This window comes from Diorhabda sublineata, chromosome 10 (assembly GCF_026230105.1).
Source record: "Diorhabda sublineata isolate icDioSubl1.1 chromosome 10, icDioSubl1.1, whole genome shotgun sequence".
Taxonomy (NCBI): domain Eukaryota; kingdom Metazoa; phylum Arthropoda; class Insecta; order Coleoptera; family Chrysomelidae; genus Diorhabda; species Diorhabda sublineata.
Genome location: NC_079483.1, coordinates 2,224,440 through 2,245,763, shown reverse-complemented (window position 1 = coordinate 2,245,763; position 21,324 = coordinate 2,224,440).

Genomic DNA, 21,324 nt, shown 5'->3' with positions numbered 1-21,324 from the left:
ATCCACTGAAGCCCATTGAGGTCGACTGTCACTTTGTGTTGATTGAAAATTTTCAAAGTCTATCTTCCTAATTTGAAGTCGAATTTCAACATTTCTCATATATTCGAGTGAGTTTGCATCTAACTTTGTCAGATATCGTCAATTAACATTCACTGAAGCCCATTGAGGTCGACTGTCACTTTGTGTTGATTGAAAATTTTTAATGTCTATCTTCCTAATTTGAAGTCGAATTCCAACATTTCTCATATATTCGAGTGAGTTTGCATCTAACTTTGTCAGATATCGTCAATTAACATTCACTGAAGCCCATTGAGGTCGACTGTCACTTTGTGTTGATTGAAAATTTTCAATGTCTATCTTCCTAATTTGAAGTCGAATTTCAACATTTCTCATATATTTTAGTGAGTTTGCATCTAACTTTGTCAGATATCGTCGATTAACATCCACTGAAGCCCATTGAGGTCGACTGTCACTTTGTGTTGATTGAAAATTTTCAATGTCTATCTTCCTAATTTGAAGTCGAATTTCAACATTTCTCATATATTTGAGTGAGTTTGCATCTAACTTTGTCAGATAAGTCGTCTAGCATCCACTGAAGCCCATTGAGGTCGACTGTCACTTTTTGTGTTGATTGAAAATTTTCAAAGTCTATCTTCCTAATTTGAAGTCGAGTTTCAACATTTCTTATATATTCGAGTGAGTTTGCATCTAACTTTTTCAGATATCGTCAATTAACATCCACTGTAGCCCATTGAGGTCGACTGTCACTTTTGTTGATTGAAAATTTTCAATGTCTATCTTCCTAATTTGAAGTCGAATTTCAACATTTCTCATATATTTGAGTGAGTTTGCATCTAACTTTGTCAGATATCGTCAATTAACATCCACTAAAGCCCATTGAGGTCGACTGTCACTTTGTGTTGATTGAAAATTTTCAATGTCTATCTTCCTAATTTGAAGTCGAATTTCAACATTTCTCATATATTCGAGTGAGTTTGCATCTAACTTTGTCGGATATCGTCAATTAACATCCACTGAAGCCCATTGAGGTCGACTGTCACTTTGTGTTGATTGAAAATTTTCAATGTCTATCTTCCTAATTTGAAGTCGAATTTCAACATTTCTCATATATTCGAGTGAGTTTGCATCTAACTTTGTCGGATATCGTCAATTAACATCCACTGAAGCCCATTGAGGTCGACTGTCACTTTGTGTTGATTGAAAATTTTCAAAGTCTATCTTCCTAATTTGAAGTCGAGTTTCAACATTTATAATATATTCGAGTGATTTTGCATCTAACTTTGTCAGATATCGTCAATTAACATCCACTGAAGCCCATTGAGGTCGACTGTCACTTTTTGTTGATTGAAAATTTTCAATGTCTATCTTCCTAATTTGAAGTCGAATTTCAACATTTCTCATATATTTGAGTGAGTTTGCATCTAACTTTGTCAGATAAGTCGTCTAACATCCACTGAAGCCCATTGAGGTCGACTGTCACTTTGTGTTGATTGAAAATTTTCAAAGTCTATCTTCTTAATTTGAAGTCGAGATTCAACATTTCTTATATATTCGAGAGAGTTTGCATCTATGTTTGTCAAATATCGTCAATTAACATCCACTGAAGCCCATTGAGGTCGACTGTCACTTTGTGTTAATTGAAAATTTTCAATGTCTATCTTCCTAATTTGAAGTCGAATTTCAACATTTCTCATATATTTGAGTGAGTTTGCATCTATCTTTGTGAGGTATCGTCGATTAACATCCACTGAAGCCCTCTGAGGTCGACTGTCACTTTGTGTTGATTGAAAATTTTCAATGTCTATCTTCCTAGGTTGAAGTCGAATTTCAACATTTCTCATATATTTGAGTGAATTTCCATCTAACTTTGTCAGATAAGTCGTCTAACATCCACTGAAGCCCATTGAGGTCGACTGTCACTTTGTGTTGATTGAAAATTTTCAAAGTCTATCATCCTAATTTGAAGTCGAGTTTCAACATTTCTTATATATTCGAGTGAGTTTGCATCTAACTTTGTCAGATATCGTCAATGAACATCCACTGAAGCCAATTGAGGTCGACTGTCACTTTGTGTTGATTGAAAATTTTCAATGTCTATCTTCCTAATTTGAAGTCGAATTTTAACATTTCTCATATATTCGAGTGAGTTTGCATCTAACTTTGTCGGATATCGTCAATTAACATCCACTGAAGCCCATTGAGGTCGACTGTCACTTTGTGTTGATTGAAAATTTTCAATGTCTATCTTCCTAATTTGAAGTCGAATTTCAACATTTCTCATATATTTGAGTGAGTTTGCATCTAACTTTGTGAGATATCGTCAATTAACATCCACTGAAGCCCATTGAGGTCGACTGTCACTTTGTGTTAATTGAAAATTTTCAATGTCTATCTTCCTAATTTGAAGTCGAATTTCAACATTTCTCATATATTTGAGTGAGTTTGCATCTAACTTTGTCAGATATCGTCAATTAACTTCCACTGAAGCCCATTGAGGTCGACTGTCACTTTGTGTTGATTGAAAATTTTCAAAGTCTATCTTCCTAATTTGAAGTTGAGTTTCAACATTTCTCATATATTCGAGTGAGTTTGCATCTAACTTTGTCGGATATCGTCAATTAACATCCACTGAAGCCCATTGAGGTCGACTGTCACTTTGTGTTGATTGAAAATTTTCAATGTCTATCTTCCTAATTTGAAGTCGAATTTCAACATTTCTCATATATTCGAGTGAGTTTGCATCTAACTTTGTCGGATATCGTCAATTAACATCCACTGAAGCCCATTGAGGTCGACTGTCACTTTGTGTTGATTGAAAATTTTCAAAGTCTATCTTCCTAATTTGAAGTCGAGTTTCAACATTTATAATATATTCGAGTGATTTTGCATCTAACTTTGTCAGATATCGTCAATTAACATCCACTGAAGCCCATTGAGGTCGACTGTCACTTTTTGTTGATTGAAAATTTTCAATGTCTATCTTCCTAATTTGAAGTCGAATTTCAACATTTCTCATATATTTGAGTGAGTTTGCATCTAACTTTGTCAGATAAGTCGTCTAACATCCACTGAAGCCCATTGAGGTCGACTGTCACTTTGTGTTGATTGAAAATTTTCAATGTCTATCTTCCTAATTTGAAGTCGAAATTCAACATTTCTCATATATTCGAGTGAGTTTGCATCTAACTTTGTCGGATATCGTCAATTAACATCCACTGAAGCCCATTGAGGTCGACTGTCACTTTGTGTTGATTGAAAATTATCAATGTCTATCTTCCTAATTTGAAGTCGTATTTCAACATTTCTCATATATTTGAGTAAGTTTGCATCTAACTTTGTGAGATATCGTCGATTAACATCCACTGAAGCCCTCTGAGGTCGACTGTCACTTTGTGTTGATTGAAAATTTTCAAATTCTATCTTCCTAATTTGAAGTCGAGTTTCAACATTTCTTATATATTTGAGTGAGTTTGCATCTAACTTTTTCAGATATCGTCAATTTACATCCACTGAAGCCCATTGAGGTCGACTGTCACTTTGTGTTGATTGAAAATTTTCAATGTCTATCTTCCTAATTTGAAGTCGAAATTCAACATTTCTCATATATTCGAGTGAGTTTGCATCTAACTTTGTCGGATATCGTCAATTAACATCCACTGAAGCCCATTGAGGTCGACTGTCACTTTGTGTTGATTGAAAATTATCAATGTCTATCTTCCTAATTTGAAGTCGTATTTCAACATTTCTCATATATTTGAGTAAGTTTGCATCTAACTTTGTGAGATATCGTCGATTAACATCCACTGAAGCCCTCTGAGGTCGACTGTCACTTTGTGTTGATTGAAAATTTTCAAATTCTATCTTCCTAATTTGAAGTCGAATTTCAACATTTCTCATATATTTGAGTGAGTTTGCATCTAACTTAGTGAGACATCGTCGATTAACATCCACTGAAGCCCTCTGAGGTCGACTGTCACTTTGTGTTGATTGGAAATTTTCAATGTCTATCTTCCCAATTTGAAGTCTAGTTTCAACATTTCTTATATATTCGAGTGAGTTTGCATCTAACTTTGTCAGATAAGTCGTCTAACATCCACTAAAGCCCATTGAGGTCGACTGTCACTTTGTGTTGATTGATTATTTTCAAAGTCTATCTTCCTAATTTGAAGTCGAGTTTCAACATTTATAATATATTCGAGTGATTTTGCATCTAACTTTATCAGATATCGTCAATTAACATCCACTGAAGCCCATTGAGGTCGACTGTCCCTTTGTGTTGATTGAAAATTTTCAATGTCTATCATCCTAATTTGAAGTCGAATTTCAACATTTTTCATATATTTGAGTGAGTTTGCATCTAACTTTGTGAGATATCGTCAATTAACATTCACTGAAGCCCTCTGAGGTCGACTGTCACTTTGTGTTGATTGAAAATTTTCAAAGTCTATCTTCCTAATTTGAAGTCGAATTTCAACATTTCTCATATATTTGAGTGAGTTTGCATCTAACTTTGTCAGATAAGTCGTCTAGCATCCACTGAAGCCCATTGAGGTCGACTGTCACTTTTTGTGTTGATTGAAAATTTTCAAAGTCTATCTTCCTAATTTGAAGTCGAGTTTCAACATTTCTTATATATTCGAGTGAGTTTGCATCTAACTTTTTCAGATATCGTCAATTAACATCCACTGTAGCCCATTGAGGTCGACTGTCACTTTTTTTGATTGAAAATTTTCAATGTCTATCTTCCTAATTTGAAGTCGAATTTCAACATTTCTCATATATTTGAGTGAGTTTGCATCTAACTTTGTCAGATATCGTCAATTAACATCCACTAAAGCCCATTGAGGTCGACTGTCACTTTGTGTTGATTGAAAATTTTCAATGTCTATCTTCCTAATTTGAAGTCGAATTTCAACATTTCTCATATATTCGAGTGAGTTTGCATCTAACTTTGTCGGATATCGTCAATTAACATCCACTGAAGCCCATTGAGGTCGACTGTCACTTTGTGTTGATTGAAAATTTTCAATGTCTGTCTTCCTAATTTGAAGTTGAATTTCAACATTTCTCATATATTCGAGTGAGTTTGCATCTAACTTTGTCGGATATCGTCAATTAACATCCACTGAAGCCCATTGAGGTCGACTGTCACTTTGTGTTGATTGAAAATTTTCAAAGTCTATCTTCCTAATTTGAAGTCGAGTTTCAACATTTATAATATATTCGAGTGATTTTGCATCTAACTTTGTCAGATATCGTCAATTAACATCCACTGAAGCCCATTGAGGTCGACTGTCACTTTTTGTTGATTGAAAATTTTCAATGTCTATCTTCCTAATTTGAAGTCGAATTTCAACATTTCTCATATATTTGAGTGAGTTTGCATCTAACTTTGTCAGATAAGTCGTCTAACATCCACTGAAGCCCATTGAGGTCGACTGTCACTTTGTGTTGATTGAAAATTTTCAAAGTCTATCTTCTTAATTTGAAGTCGAGATTCAACATTTCTTATATATTCGAGAGAGTTTGCATCTATGTTTGTCAAATATCGTCAATTAACATCCACTGAAGCCCATTGAGGTCGACTGTCACTTTGTGTTAATTGAAAATTTTCAATGTCTATCTTCCTAATTTGAAGTCGAATTTCAACATTTCTCATATATTTGAGTGAGTTTGCATCTATCTTTGTGAGGTATCGTCGATTAACATCCACTGAAGCCCTCTGAGGTCGACTGTCACTTTGTGTTGATTGAAAATTTTCAATGTCTATCTTCCTAGGTTGAAGTCGAATTTCAACATTTCTCATATATTTGAGTGAATTTCCATCTAACTTTGTCAGATAAGTCGTCTAACATCCACTGAATCCCATTGAGGTCGACTGTCACTTTGTGTTGATTGAAAATTTTCAAAGTCTATCTTCCTAATTTGAAGTCGAGTTTCAACATTTCTTATATATTCGAGTGAGTTTGCATCTAACTTTGTCAGATATCGTCAATGAACATCCACTGAAGCCCATTGAGGTCGACTGTCACTTTGTGTTGATTGAAAATTTTCAATGTCTATCTTCCTAATTTGAAGTCGAATTTTAACATTTCTCATATATTCGAGTGAGTTTGCATCTAACTTTGTCGGATATCGTCAATTAACATCCACTGAAGCCCATTGATGTCGACTGTCACTTTGTGTTGATTGAAAATTTTCAATGTCTATCTTCCTAATTTGAAGTCGAATTTCAACATTTCTCATATATTTGAGTGAGTTTGCATCTAACTTTGTGAGATATCGTCAATTAACATCCACTGAAGCCCATTGAGGTCGACTGTCACTTTGTGTTAATTGAAAATTTTCAATGTCTATCTTCCTAATTTGAAGTCGAATTTCAACATTTCTCATATATTTGAGTGAGTTTGCATCTAACTTTGTCAGATATCGTCAATTAACATCCACTGAAGCCCATTGAGGTCGACTGTCACTTTGTGTTGATTGAAAATTTTCAAAGTCTATCTTCCTAATTTGAAGTCGAGTTTCAACATTTCTTATATATTCGAGTGAGTTTGCATCTAACTTTTTCAGATATCGTCAATTAACATCCACTGTAGCCCATTGAGGTCGACTGTCACTTTTGTTGATTGAAAATTTTCAATGTCTATCTTCCTAATTTGAAGTCGAATTTCAACATTTCTCATATATTTGAGTGAGTTTGCATCTAACTTTGTCGGATATCGTCAATTAACATCCACTGAAGCCCATTGAGGTCGACTGTCACTTTGTGTTGATTGAAAATTTTCAATGTCTATCTTCCTAATTTGAAGTCGAATTTCAACATTTCTCATATATTTGAGTGAGTTTGCATCTAACTTAGTGAGACATCGTCGATTAATATCCACTGAAGCCCTCTGAGGTCGACTGTCACTTTGTGTTGATTGGAAATTTTCAATGTCTATCTTCCCAATTTGAAGTCTAGTTTCAACATTTCTTATATATTCGAGTGAGTTTGCATCTAACTTTGTCAGATAAGTCGTCTAACATCCACTAAAGCCCATTGAGGTCGACTGTCACTTTGTGTTGATTGATTATTTTCAAAGTCTATCTTCCTAATTTGAAGTCGAGTTTCAACATTTATAATATATTCGAGTGATTTTGCATCTAACTTTATCAGATATCGTCAATTAACATCCACTGAAGCCCATTGAGGTCGACTGTCCCTTTGTGTTGATTGAAAATTTTCAATGTCTATCATCCTAATTTGAAGTCGAATTTCAACATTTTTCATATATTTGAGTGAGTTTGCATCTAACTTTGTGAGATATCGTCAATTAACATTCACTGAAGCCCTCTGAGGTCGACTGTCACTTTGTGTTGATTGAAAATTTTCAAAGTCTATCTTCCTAATTTGAAGTCGAATTTCAACATTTCTCATATATTTGAGTGAGTTTGCATCTAACTTTATCAGATAAGTCGTCTAGCATCCACTGAAGCCCATTGAGGTCGACTGTCACTTTGTGTTAATTGAAAATTTTCAATGTCTATCTTCCTAATTTGAAGTCGAATTTCAACATTTCTCATATATTTGAGTGAGTTTGCATCTATCTTTGTGAGGTATCGTCGATTAACATCCACTGAAGCCCTCTGAGGTCGACTGTCACTTTGTGTTGATTGAAAATTTTCAATGTCTATCTTCCTAGGTTGAAGTCGAATTTCAACATTTCTCATATATTTGAGTGAATTTCCATCTAACTTTGTCAGATAAGTCGTCTAACATCCACTGAATCCCATTGAGGTCGACTGTCACTTTGTGTTGATTGAAAATTTTCAAAGTCTATCTTCCTAATTTGAAGTCGAGTTTCAACATTTCTTATATATTCGAGTGAGTTTGCATCTAACTTTGTCAGATATCGTCAATGAACATCCACTGAAGCCCATTGAGGTCGACTGTCACTTTGTGTTGATTGAAAATTTTCAATGTCTATCTTCCTAATTTGAAGTCGAATTTTAACATTTCTCATATATTCGAGTGAGTTTGCATCTAACTTTGTCGGATATCGTCAATTAACATCCACTGAAGCCCATTGATGTCGACTGTCACTTTGTGTTGATTGAAAATTTTCAATGTCTATCTTCCTAATTTGAAGTCGAATTTCAACATTTCTCATATATTTGAGTGAGTTTGCATCTAACTTTGTGAGATATCGTCAATTAACATCCACTGAAGCCCATTGAGGTCGACTGTCACTTTGTGTTAATTGAAAATTTTCAATGTCTATCTTCCTAATTTGAAGTCGAATTTCAACATTTCTCATATATTTGAGTGAGTTTGCATCTAACTTTGTCAGATATCGTCAATTAACATCCACTGAAGCCCATTGAGGTCGACTGTCACTTTGTGTTGATTGAAAATTTTCAAAGTCTATCTTCCTAATTTGAAGTCGAGTTTCAACATTTCTTATATATTCGAGTGAGTTTGCATCTAACTTTTTCAGATATCGTCAATTAACATCCACTGTAGCCCATTGAGGTCGACTGTCACTTTTGTTGATTGAAAATTTTCAATGTCTATCTTCCTAATTTGAAGTCGAATTTCAACATTTCTCATATATTTGAGTGAGTTTGCATCTAACTTTGTCGGATATCGTCAATTAACATCCACTGAAGCCCATTGAGGTCGACTGTCACTTTGTGTTGATTGAAAATTTTCAATGTCTATCTTCCTAATTTGAAGTCGAATTTCAACATTTCTCATATATTTGAGTGAGTTTGCATCTAACTTAGTGAGACATCGTCGATTAATATCCACTGAAGCCCTCTGAGGTCGACTGTCACTTTGTGTTGATTGGAAATTTTCAATGTCTATCTTCCCAATTTGAAGTCTAGTTTCAACATTTCTTATATATTCGAGTGAGTTTGCATCTAACTTTGTCAGATAAGTCGTCTAACATCCACTAAAGCCCATTGAGGTCGACTGTCACTTTGTGTTGATTGATTATTTTCAAAGTCTATCTTCCTAATTTGAAGTCGAGTTTCAACATTTATAATATATTCGAGTGATTTTGCATCTAACTTTATCAGATATCGTCAATTAACATCCACTGAAGCCCATTGAGGTCGACTGTCCCTTTGTGTTGATTGAAAATTTTCAATGTCTATCATCCTAATTTGAAGTCGAATTTCAACATTTTTCATATATTTGAGTGAGTTTGCATCTAACTTTGTGAGATATCGTCAATTAACATTCACTGAAGCCCTCTGAGGTCGACTGTCACTTTGTGTTGATTGAAAATTTTCAAAGTCTATCTTCCTAATTTGAAGTCGAATTTCAACATTTCTCATATATTTGAGTGAGTTTGCATCTAACTTTATCAGATAAGTCGTCTAGCATCCACTGAAGCCCATTGAGGTCGACTGTCACTTTTTGTGTTGATTGAAAATTTTCAAAGTCTATCTTCCTAATTTGAAGTCGCATTTCAACATTTCTTATATATTCGAGTGAGTTTGCATCTAACTTTTTCAGATATCGTCAATTAACATCCACTGTAGCCCATTGAGGTCGACTGTCACTTTTGTTGATTGAAAATTTTCAATGTCTATCTTCCTAATTTGAAGTCGAATTTCAACATTTCTCATATATTTGAGTGAGTTTGCATCTAACTTTGTCAGATATCGTCAATTAACATCCACTAAAGCCCATTGAGGTCGACTGTCACTTTGTGTTGATTGAAAATTTTCAATGTCTATCTTCCTAATTTGAAGTCGAATTTCAACATTTCTCATATATTCGAGTGAGTTTGCATCTAACTTTGTCGGATATCGTCAATTAACATCCACTGAAGCCCATTGAGGTCGACTGTCACTTTGTGTTGATTGAAAATTTTCAATGTCTATCTTCCTAATTTGAAGTCGAATTTCAACATTTCTCATATATTCGAGTGAGTTTGCATCTAACTTTGTCGGATATCGTCAATTAACATCCACTGAAGCCCATTGAGGTCGACTGTCACTTTGTGTTGATTCAAAATTTTCAATGTCTATCTTCCTAATTTGAAGTCGAATTTCAACATTTCTCATATATTTGAGTGAGTTTGCATCTAACTTTGTCAGATAAGTCGTCTAACATCCACTGAAGCCCATTGAGGTCAACTGTCACTTTGTGTTGATTGAAAATTTTCAAAGTCTATCTTCTTAATTTGAGGTCGAGATTCAACATTTCTTATATATTCGAGAGAGTTTGCATCTATGTTTGTCAAATATCGTCAATTAACATCCACTGAAGCCCATTGAGGTCGACTGTCACTTTGTGTTAATTGAAAATTTTCACTGTCTATCTTCCTAATTTGAAGTCGAATTTCAACATTTCTCATATATTTGAGTGAGTTTGCATCTATCTTTGTGAGGTATCGTCGATTAACATCCACTGAAGCCCTCTGAGGTCGACTGTCACTTTGTGTTGATTGAAAATTTTCAATGTCTATCTTCCTAGGTTGAAGTCGAATTTCGACATTTCTCATATATTTGAGTGAATTTCCATCTAACTTTGTCAGATAAGTCGTTTAACATCCACTGAAGCCCATTGAGGTCGACTGTCACTTTGTGTTGATTGAAAATTTTCAAAGTCTATCTTCCTAATTTGAAGTCGAGTTTCAACATTTCTTATATATTCGAGTGAGTTTGCATCTAACTTTGTCAGATATCGTCAATTAACATCCACTGAAGCCCATTGAGGTCGACTGTCACTTTGTGTTGATTGAAAATTTTCAATGTCTATCTTCCTAATTTGAAGTCGAATTTTAACATTTCTCATATATTCGAGTGAGTTTGCATCTAACTTTGTCGGATATCGTCAATTAACATCCACTGAAGCCCATTGAGGTCGACTGTCACTTTGTGTTGATTGAAAATTTTCAATGTCTATCTTCCTAATTTGAAGTCGAATTTCAACATTTCTCATATATTTGAGTGAGTTTGCATCTAACTTTGTGAGATATCGTCAATTAACATCCACTGAAGCCCATTGAGGTCGACTGTCACTTTGTGTTAATTGGAAATTTTCAATGTCTATCTTCCTAATTTGAAGTCGAATTTCAACATTTCTCATATATTTGAGTGAGTTTGCATCTAACTTTGTCAGATATCGTCAATTAACATCCACTGAAGCCCATTGAGGTCGACTGTCACTTTGTGTTGATTGAAAATTTTCAAAGTCTATCTTCCTAGTTTGAAGTCGAGTTTCAGCATTTTTTATATATTCGAGTGAGTTTGCATCTAACTTTTTCAGATATCGTCAATTAACATCCACTGTAGCCCATTGAGGTCGACTGTCACTTTTGTTGATTGAAAATTTTCAATGTCTATCTTCCTAATTTGAAGTCGAATTTCAACATTTCTCATATATTTGAGTGAGTTTGCATCTAACTTTGTCAGATATCGTCAATTAACATCCACTGAAGCCCATTGAGGTCGACTGTCACTTTGTGTTGATTGAAAATTTTCAATGTCTATCTTCCTAATTTGAAGTCGAATTTCAACATTTCTCATATATTTGAGTGAGTTTGCATCTAACTTTGTGAGATATCGTCGATTAACATCCACTGAAGCCCTCTGAGGTCGACTGTCACTTTGTGTTGATTGAAAATTTTCAAAGTCTATCTTCCTAATTTGAAGTCGAATTTCAACATTTCTCATATATTTGAGTGAGTTTGCATCTAACTTTGTCAGATAAGTCGTCTAACATCCACTGAAGCCCATTGAGGTCGACTGTCACTTTGTGTTGATTGAAAATTTTCAAAGTCTATCTTCCTAATTTGATGTCGAGTTTCAACATTTCTTATATATTCGAGTGAGTTTGCATCTAACTTTTTCAGATATCGTCAATTAACATCCACTGTAGCCCATTGAGGTCGACTGTCACTTTTGTTGATTGAAAATTTTCAATGTCTATCTTCCTAATTTGAAGTCGAATTTCAACATTTCTCATATATTTGAGTGAGTTTGCATCTAACTTAGTGAGACATCGTCGATTAACATCCACTGAAGCCCTCTGAGGTCGACTGTCACTTTGTGTTGATTGAAAATTTTCAAAGTCTATCTTCCTAATTTGAAGTAGAGTTTCAACATTTCTTATATATTCGAGTGAGTTTGCATCTAACTTTGTCAGATAAGTCGTCTAACATCCACTGAAGCCCATTGAGGTCGACTGTCACTTTGTGTTGATTGAAAATTTTCAAAGTCTATCTTCCTAATTTGAAGTAGAGTTTCAACATTTCTTATATATTCGAGTGAGTTTGCATCTAACTTTGTCAGATATCGTCAATTAACATCCACTGAAGCCCATTGAGGTCGACTGTCACTTTGTGTTGATTGAAAATTTTCAATGTCTATCTTCCTAATTTGAAGTCGAAATTCAACATTTCTCATATATTCGAGTGCGTTTGCATCTAACTTTGTCGGATATCGTCAATTAACATCCACTGAAGCCCATTGAGGTCGACTGTCACTTTGTGTTGATTGAAAATTTTCAATGTCTATCTTCCTAATTTGAAGTCGAATTTCAACATTTCTCATATATTTGAGTGAGTTTGCATCTAACTTTGTGAGATATCGTCGATTAACATCCACTGAAGCCCTCTGAGGTCGACTGTCACTTTGTGTTGATTGAAAATTTTCAATGTCTATCTTCCTAATTTGAAGTCGAATTCAACATTTCTCATATATTTGAGTGAGTTTGCATCTAACTTTGTCAGATAAGTCGTCTAACATCCACTGAAGCCCATTGAGGTCGACTGTCACTTTGTGTTGATTGAAAATTTTCAAAGTCTATCTTCCTAATTTGAAGTCGAGTTTCAACATTTCTTATATATTTGAGTGAGTTTGCATCTAACTTTTTCAGATATCGTCAATTTACATCCACTGTAGCCCATTGAGGTCGACTGTCACTTTGTGTTGATTGAAAATTCTCAAAGTCTATCTTCCTAATTTGAAGTCGAGTTTCAACATTTCTTATATATTCGAGTGAGTTTGCATCTAACTTTGTGAGATATCGTCGATTAACATCCACTGAAGCCCTCTGAGGTCGACTGTCACTTTGTGTTGATTGAAAATTTTCAAAGTCTATCTTCCTAATTTGAAGTCGAATTTCAACATTTCTCATATATTTGAGTGAGTTTGCATCTAACTTTATCAGATATCGTCGATTAACATCCACTGAAGCCCATTGAGGTCGACTGTCACTTTGTGTTGATTGAAAATTTTCAAAGTCTATCTTCCTAATTTGAAGTCGAATTTCAACATTTCTCATATATTCGAGTGAGTTTGCATCTAACTTTGTCAGATATCGTCGATTAACATCCACTGAAGCCCATTGAGGTCGACTGTCACTTTGTGTTGATTGAAAATTTTCAATGTCTATCTTCCTAATTTGAAGTCGAATTTCAACATTTCTCATATATTTGAGTGAGTTTGCATCTAACTTAGTGAGACATCGTCGATTAACATCCACTGAAGCCCTCTGAGGTCGACTGTCACTTTGTGTTGATTGGAAATTTTCAATGTCTATCTTCCCAATTTGAAGTCTAGTTTCAACATTTCTTATATATTCGAGTGAGTTTGCATCTAACTTTGTCAGATAAGTCGTCTAACATCCACTAAAGCCCATTGAGGTCGACTGTCACTTTGTGTTGATTGATTATTTTCAAAGTCTATCTTCCTAATTTGAAGTCGGGTTTCAACATTTATAATATATTCGAGTGATTTTGCATCTAACTTTATCAGATATCGTCAATTAACATCCACTGAAGCCCATTGAGGTCGACTGTCCCTTTGTGTTGATTGAAAATTTTCAATGTCTATCATCCTAATATGAAGTCGAATTTCAACATTTTTCATATATTTGAGTGAGTTTGCATCTTACTTTGTCAGATAAGTCGTCTAACATCCACTGAAGCCCATTGAGGTCGACTGTCACTTTGTGTTGATTGAAAATTTTCAATGTCTATCTTCCTAATTTGAAGTCTAATTTCAACATTTCTCATATATTTGAGTGAGTTTGCATCTAACTTTGTCAGATAAGTCGTCTAGCATCCACTGAAGCCCATTGAGGTCGACTGTCACTTTGTGTTGATTGAAAATTTTCAAAGTCTATCTTCCTAATTTGAAGTCGAATTTCAACATTTCTCATATATTTGAATGAGTTTGCATCTAACTTTATCAGATATCGTCGATTAACATCCACTGAAGCCCATTGAGGTCGACTGTCACTTTGTGTTGATTGAAAATTTTCAATGTCTATCTTCCTAATTTGAAGTCTAATTTCAACATTTCTCATATATTTGAGTGAGTTTGCATCTAACTTTGTCAGATAAGTCGTCTAGCATCCACTGAAGCCCATTGAGGTCGACTGTCACTTTTTGTGTTGATTGAAAATTTTCAAAGTCTATCTTCCTAATTTGAAGTCGAGTTTCAACATTTCTTATATATTCGAGTGAGTTTGCATCTAACTTTTTCAGATATCGTCAATTAACATCCACTGTAGCCCATTGAGGTCGACTGTCACTTTTGTTGATTGAAAATTTTCAATGTCTATCTTCCTAATTTGAAGTCGAATTTCAACATTTCTCATATATTTGAGTGAGTTTGCATCTAACTTTGTCAGATATCGTCAATTAACATCCACTAAAGCCCATTGAGGTCGACTGTCACTTTGTGTTGATTGAAAATTTTCAATGTCTATCTTCCTAATTTGAAGTCGAATTTCAACATTTCTCTAATATTCGAGTGAGTTTGCATCTAACTTTGTCGGATATCGTCAATTAACATCCACTGAAGCCCATTGAGGTCGACTGTCACTTTGTGTTGATTGAAAATTTTCAAAGTCTATCTTCCTAATTTGAAGTAGAGTTTCAACATTTCTTATATATTCGAGTGAGTTTGCATCTAACTTTGTCAGATATCGTCAATTAACATCCACTGAAGCCCATTGAGGTCGACTGTCACTTTGTGTTGATTGAAAATTTTCAATTTCTATCTTCCTAATTTGAAGTCGAAATTCAACATTTCTCATATATTCGAGTGAGTTTGCATCTAACTTTGTCGGATATCGTCAATTAACATCCACTGAAGCCCATTGAGGTCGACTGTCACTTTGTGTTGATTGAAAATTTTCAATGTCTATCTTCCTAATTTGAAGTCGAATTTCAACATTTCTCATATATTTGAGTGAGTTTGCATCTAACTTTGTCAGATAAGTCGTCTAACATCCACTGAAGCCCATTGAGGTCGACTGTCACTTTGTGTTGATTGAAAATTTTCAAAGTCTATCTTCTTAATTTGAAGTCGAGATTCAACATTTCTTATATATTCGAGAGAGTTTGCATCTATGTTTGTCAAATATCGTCAATTAACATCCACTGAAGCCCATTGAGGTCGACTGTCACTTTGTGTTAATTGAAAATTTTCAATGTCTATCTTCCTAATTTGAAGTCGAATTTCAACATTTCTCATATATTTGAGTGAGTTTGCATCTATCTTTGTGAGGTATCGTCGATTAACATCCACTGAAGCCCTCTGAGGTCGACTGTCACTTTGTGTTGATTGAAAATTTTCAATGTCTATCTTCCTAGGTTGAAGTCGAATTTCAACATTTCTCATATATTTGAGTGAATTTCCATCTAACTTTGTCAGATAAGTCGTCTAACATCCACTGAAGCCCATTGAGGTCGACTGTCACTTTGTGTTGATTGAAAATTTTCAAAGTCTATCTTCCTAATTTGAAGTCGAGTTTCAACATTTCTTATATATTCGAGTGAGTTTGCATCTAACTTTGTCAGATATCGTCAATTAACATCCACTGAAGCCCATTGAGGTCGACTGTCACTTTGTGTTGATTGAAAATTTTCAATGTCTATCTTCCTAATTTGAAGTCGAATTTCAACATTTCTCATATATTCGAGTGAGTTTGCATCTAACTTTGTCGGATATCGTCAATTAACATCCACTGAAGCCCATTGAGGTCGACTGTCACTTTGTGTTGATTGAAAATTTTCAATGTCTATCTTCCTAATTTGAAGTCGAATTTCAACATTTCTCATATATTTGAGTGAGTTTGCATCTAACTTTGTGAGATATCGTCGATTAACATCCACTGAAGCCCTCTGAGGTCGACTGTCACTTTGTGTTGATTGAAAATTTTCAAAGTCTATCTTCCTAATTTGAAGTCGAGTTTCAACATTTCTTATATATTCGAGTGAGTTTGCATCTAACTTTGTCAGATATCGTCGATTAACATCCACTGAAGCCCATTGAGGTCGACTGTCACTTTGTGTTGATTGAAAATTTTCAATGTCTATCTTCCTAATTTGAAGTCGAATTTCAACATTTCTCATATATTTGAGTGAGTTTGCATCTAACTTAGTGAGACATCGTCGATTAACATCCACTGAAGCCCTCTGAGGTCGACTGTCACTTTGTGTTGATTGGAAATTTTCAATGTCTATCTTCCCAATTTGAAGTCTAGTTCCAACATTTCTTATATATTCGAGTGAGTTTGCATCTAACTTTGTCAGATAAGTCGTCTAACATCCACTAAAGCCCATTGAGGTCGACTGTCACTTTGTGTTGATTGATTATTTTCAAAGTCTATCTTCCTAATTTGAAGTCGAGTTTCAACATTTATAATATATTCGAGTGATTTTGCATCTAACTTTATCAGATATCGTCAATTAACATCCACTGAAGCCCATTGAGGTCGACTGTCCCTTTGTGTTGATTGAAAATTTTCAATGTCTATCATCCTAATTTGAAGTCGAATTTCAACATTTTTCATATATTTGAGTGAGTTTGCATCTAACTTTGTGAGATATCGTCAATTAACATTCACTGAAGCCCTCTGAGGTCGACTGTCACTTTGTGTTGATTGAAAATTTTCAAAGTCTATCTTCCTAATTTGAAGTCGAATTTCAACATTTCTCATATATTTGAATGAGTTTGCATCTAACTTTATCAGATATCGTCGATTAACATCCACTGAAGCCCATTGAGGTCGACTGTCACTTTGTGTTGATTGAAAATTTTCAATGTCTATCTTCCTAATTTGAAGTCTAATTTCAACATTTCTCATATATTTGAGTGAGTTTGCATCTAACTTTGTCAGATAAGTCGTCTAGCATCCACTGAAGCCCATTGAGGTCGACTGTCACTTTTTGTGTTGATTGAAAATTTTCAAAGTCTATCTTCCTAATTTGAAGTCGAGTTTCAACATTTCTTATATATTCGAGTGAGTTTGCATCTAACTTTTTCAGATATCGTCAATTAACATCCACTGTAGCCCATTGAGGTCGACTGTCACTTTTGTTGATTGAAAATTTTCAATGTCTATCTTCCTAATTTGAAGTCGAATTTCAACATTTCTCATATATTTGAGTGAGTTTGCATCTAACTTTGTCAGATATCGTCAATTAACATCCACTAAAGCCCATTGAGGTCGACTGTCACTTTGTGTTGATTGAAAATTTTCAATGTCTATCTTCCTAATTTGAAGTCGAATTTCAACATTTCTCTAATATTCGAGTGAGTTTGCATCTAACTTTGTCGGATATCGTCAATTAACATCCACTGAAGCCCATTGAGGTCGACTGTCACTTTGTGTTGATTGAAAATTTTCAATGTCTATCTTCCTAATTTGAAGTCGAAATTCAACATTTCTCATATATTCGAGTGAGTTTGCATCTAACTTTGTCGGATATCGTCAATTAACATCCACTGAAGCCCATTGAGGTCGACTGTCACTTTGTGTTGATTGAAAATTTTCAATGTCTATCTTCCTAATTTGAAGTCGAATTTCAACATTTCTCATATATTTGAGTGAGTTTGCATCTAACTTTGTCAGATAAGTCGTCTAACATCCACTGAAGCCCATTGAGGTCGACTGTCACTTTGTGTTGATTGAAAATTTTCAAAGTCTATCTTCTTAATTTGAAGTCGAGATTCAACATTTCTTATATATTCGAGAGAGTTTGCATCTATGTTTGTCAAATATCGTCAATTAACATCCACTGAAGCCCATAGAGGTCGACTGTCACTTTGTGTTGATTGAAAATTTTCAATGTCTATCTTCCTAATTTGAAGTCGAATTTCAACATTTCTCATATATTTGAGTGAGTTTGCATCTAACTTTGTGAGATATCGTCGATTAACATCCACTGAAGCCCTCTGAGGTCGACTGTCACTTTGTGTTGATTGAAAATTTTCAAAGTCTATCTTCCTAATTTGAAGTCGAGTTTCAACATTTCTTATATATTCGAGTGAGTTTGCATCTAACTTTGTCAGATATCGTCAATTAACATCCACTGAAGCCCATTGAGGTCGACTGTCACTTTGTGTTGATTGAAAATTTTCAATGTCTATCTTCCTAATTTGAAGTCGAATTTCAACATTTCTCATATATTCGAGTGAGTTTGCATCTAACTTTGTCGGATATCGTCAATTAACATCCACTGAAGCCCATTGAGGTCGACTGTCACTTTGTGTTGATTGAAAATTTTCAATGTCTATCTTCCTAATTTGAAGTCGAATTTCAACATTTCTCATATATTTGAGTGAGTTTGCATCTAACTTTGTGAGATATCGTCGATTAACATCCACTGAAGCCCTCTGAGGTCGACTGTCACTTTGTGTTGATTGAAAATTTTCAAAGTCTATCTTCCTAATTTGAAGTCGAGTTTCAACATTTCTTATATATTCGAGTGAGTTTGCATCTAACTTTGTCAGTTATCGTCAATTAACATCCACTGAAGCCCATTGAGGTCGACTGTCACTTTGTGTTGATTGAAAATTTTCAATGTCTATCTTCCTAATTTGAAGTCGAATTTCAACATTTCTCATATATTTGAGTGAGTTTGCATCTAACTTTGTCAGATATCGTCAATTAACATCCACTGAAGCCCATTGAGGTCGACTGTCACTTTGTGTTGATTGAAAATTTTCAAAGTCTATCTTCCTAATTTGAAGTCGAGTTTCAACATTTCTTATATATTCGAGTGAGTTTGCATCTAACTTTTTCAGATATCGTCAATTAACATCCACTGTAGCCCATTGAGGTCGACTGTCACTTTTGTTGATTGAAAATTTTCAATGTCTATCTTCCTAATTTGAAGTCGAATTTCAACATTTCTCATATATTTAAGTGAGTTTGCATCTAACTTTGTCAGATATCGTCAATTAACATCCACTGAAGCCCATTGAGGTCGACTGTCACTTTGTGTTGATTGAAAATTTTCAATGTCTATCTTCCTAATTTGAAGTCGAATTTCAACATTTCTCATATATTCGAGTGAGTTTGCATCTAACTTTGTCGGATATCGTCAATTAACATCCACTGAAGCCCATTGAGGTCGACTGTCACTTTGTGTTGATTGAAAATTTTCAATGTCTATCTTCCTAATTTGAAGTCGAATTTCAACATTTCTCATATATTTGAGTGAGTTTGCATCTAACTTTGTGAGATATCGTCGATTAACATCCACTGAAGCCCTCTGAGGTCGACTGTCACTTTGTGTTGATTGAAAATTTTCAAAGTCTATCTTCCTAATTTGAAGTCGAATTTCAACATTTCTCATATATTTGAGTGAGTTTGCATCTAACTTTGTCAGATAAGTCGTCTAACATCCACTGAAGCCCATTGAGGTCGACTGTCACTTTGTGTTGATTGAAAATTTTCAAAGTCTATCTTCCTAATTTGAAGTCGAGTTTCAACATTTATAATATATTCGAGTGATTTTGCATCTAACTTTATCAGATATCGTCAATTAACATCCACTGAAGCCCATTGAGGTCGACTGTCCCTTTGTGTTGATTGAAAATTTTCAATGTCTATCATCCTAATTTGAAGTCGAATTTCAACATTTTTCATATATTTGAGTGAGTTTGCATCTAACTTTGTGAGATATCGTCAATTAACATTCACTGAAGCCCTCTGAGGTCGACTGTCACTTTGTGTTGATTGAAAATTTTCAAAGTCTATCTTCCTAATTTGAAGTCGAATTTCAACATTTCTCATATATTTGAATGAGTTTGCATCTAACTTTATCAGATATCGTCGATTAACATCCACTGAAGCCCATTGAGGTCGACTGTCACTTTGTGTTGATTGAAAATTTTCAATGTCTATCTTCCTAATTTGAAGTCTAATTTCAACATTTCTCATATATTTGAGTGAGTTTGCATCTAACTTTGTCAGATAAGTCGTCTAGCATCCACTGAAGCCCATTGAGGTCGACTGTCACTTTTTGTGTTGATTGAAAATTTTCAAAGTCTATCTTCCTAATTTGAAGTCGAGTTTCAACATTTCTTATATATTCGAGTGAGTTTGCATCTAACTTTTTCAGATATCGTCAATTAACATCCACTGTAGCCCATTGAGGTCGACTGTCACTTTTGTTGATTGAAAATTTTCAATGTCTATCTTCCTAATTTGAAGTCGAATTTCAACATTTCTCATATATTTGAGTGAGTTTGCATCTAACTTTGTCAGATATCGTCAATTAACATCCACTAAAGCCCATTGAGGTCGACTGTCACTTTGTGTTGATTGAAAATTTTCAATGTCTATCTTCCTAATTTGAAGTCGAATTTCAACATTTCTCTAATATTCGAGTGAGTTTGCATCTAACTTTGTCGGATATCGTCAATTAACATCCACTGAAGCCCATTGAGGTCGACTGTCACTTTGTGTTGATTGAAAATTTTCAATGTCTATCTTCCTAATTTGAAGTCGAAATTCAACATTTCTCATATATTCGAGTGAGTTTGCATCTAACTTTGTCGGATATCGTCAATTAACATCCACTGAAGCCCATTGAGGTCGACTGTCACTTTGTGTTGATTGAAAATTTTCAATGTCTATCTTCCTAATTTGAAGTCGAATTTCAACATTTCTCATATATTTGAGTGAGTTTGCATCTAACTTTGTCAGATAAGTCGTCTAACATCCACTGAAGCCCATTGAGGTCGACTGTCACTTTGTGTTGATTGAAAATTTTCAAAGTCTATCTTCTTAATTTGAAGTCGAGATTCAACATTTCTTATATATTCGAGAGAGTTTGCATCTATGTTTGTCAAATATCGTCAATTAACATCCACTGAAGCCCATAGAGGTCGACTGTCACTTTGTGTTAATTGAAAATTTTCAATGTCTATCTTCCTAATTTGAAGTCGAATTTCAACATTTCTCATATATTTGAGTGAGTTTGCATCTATCTTTGTGAGGTATCGTCGATTAACATCCACTGAAGCCCTCTGAGGTCGACTGTCACTTTGTGT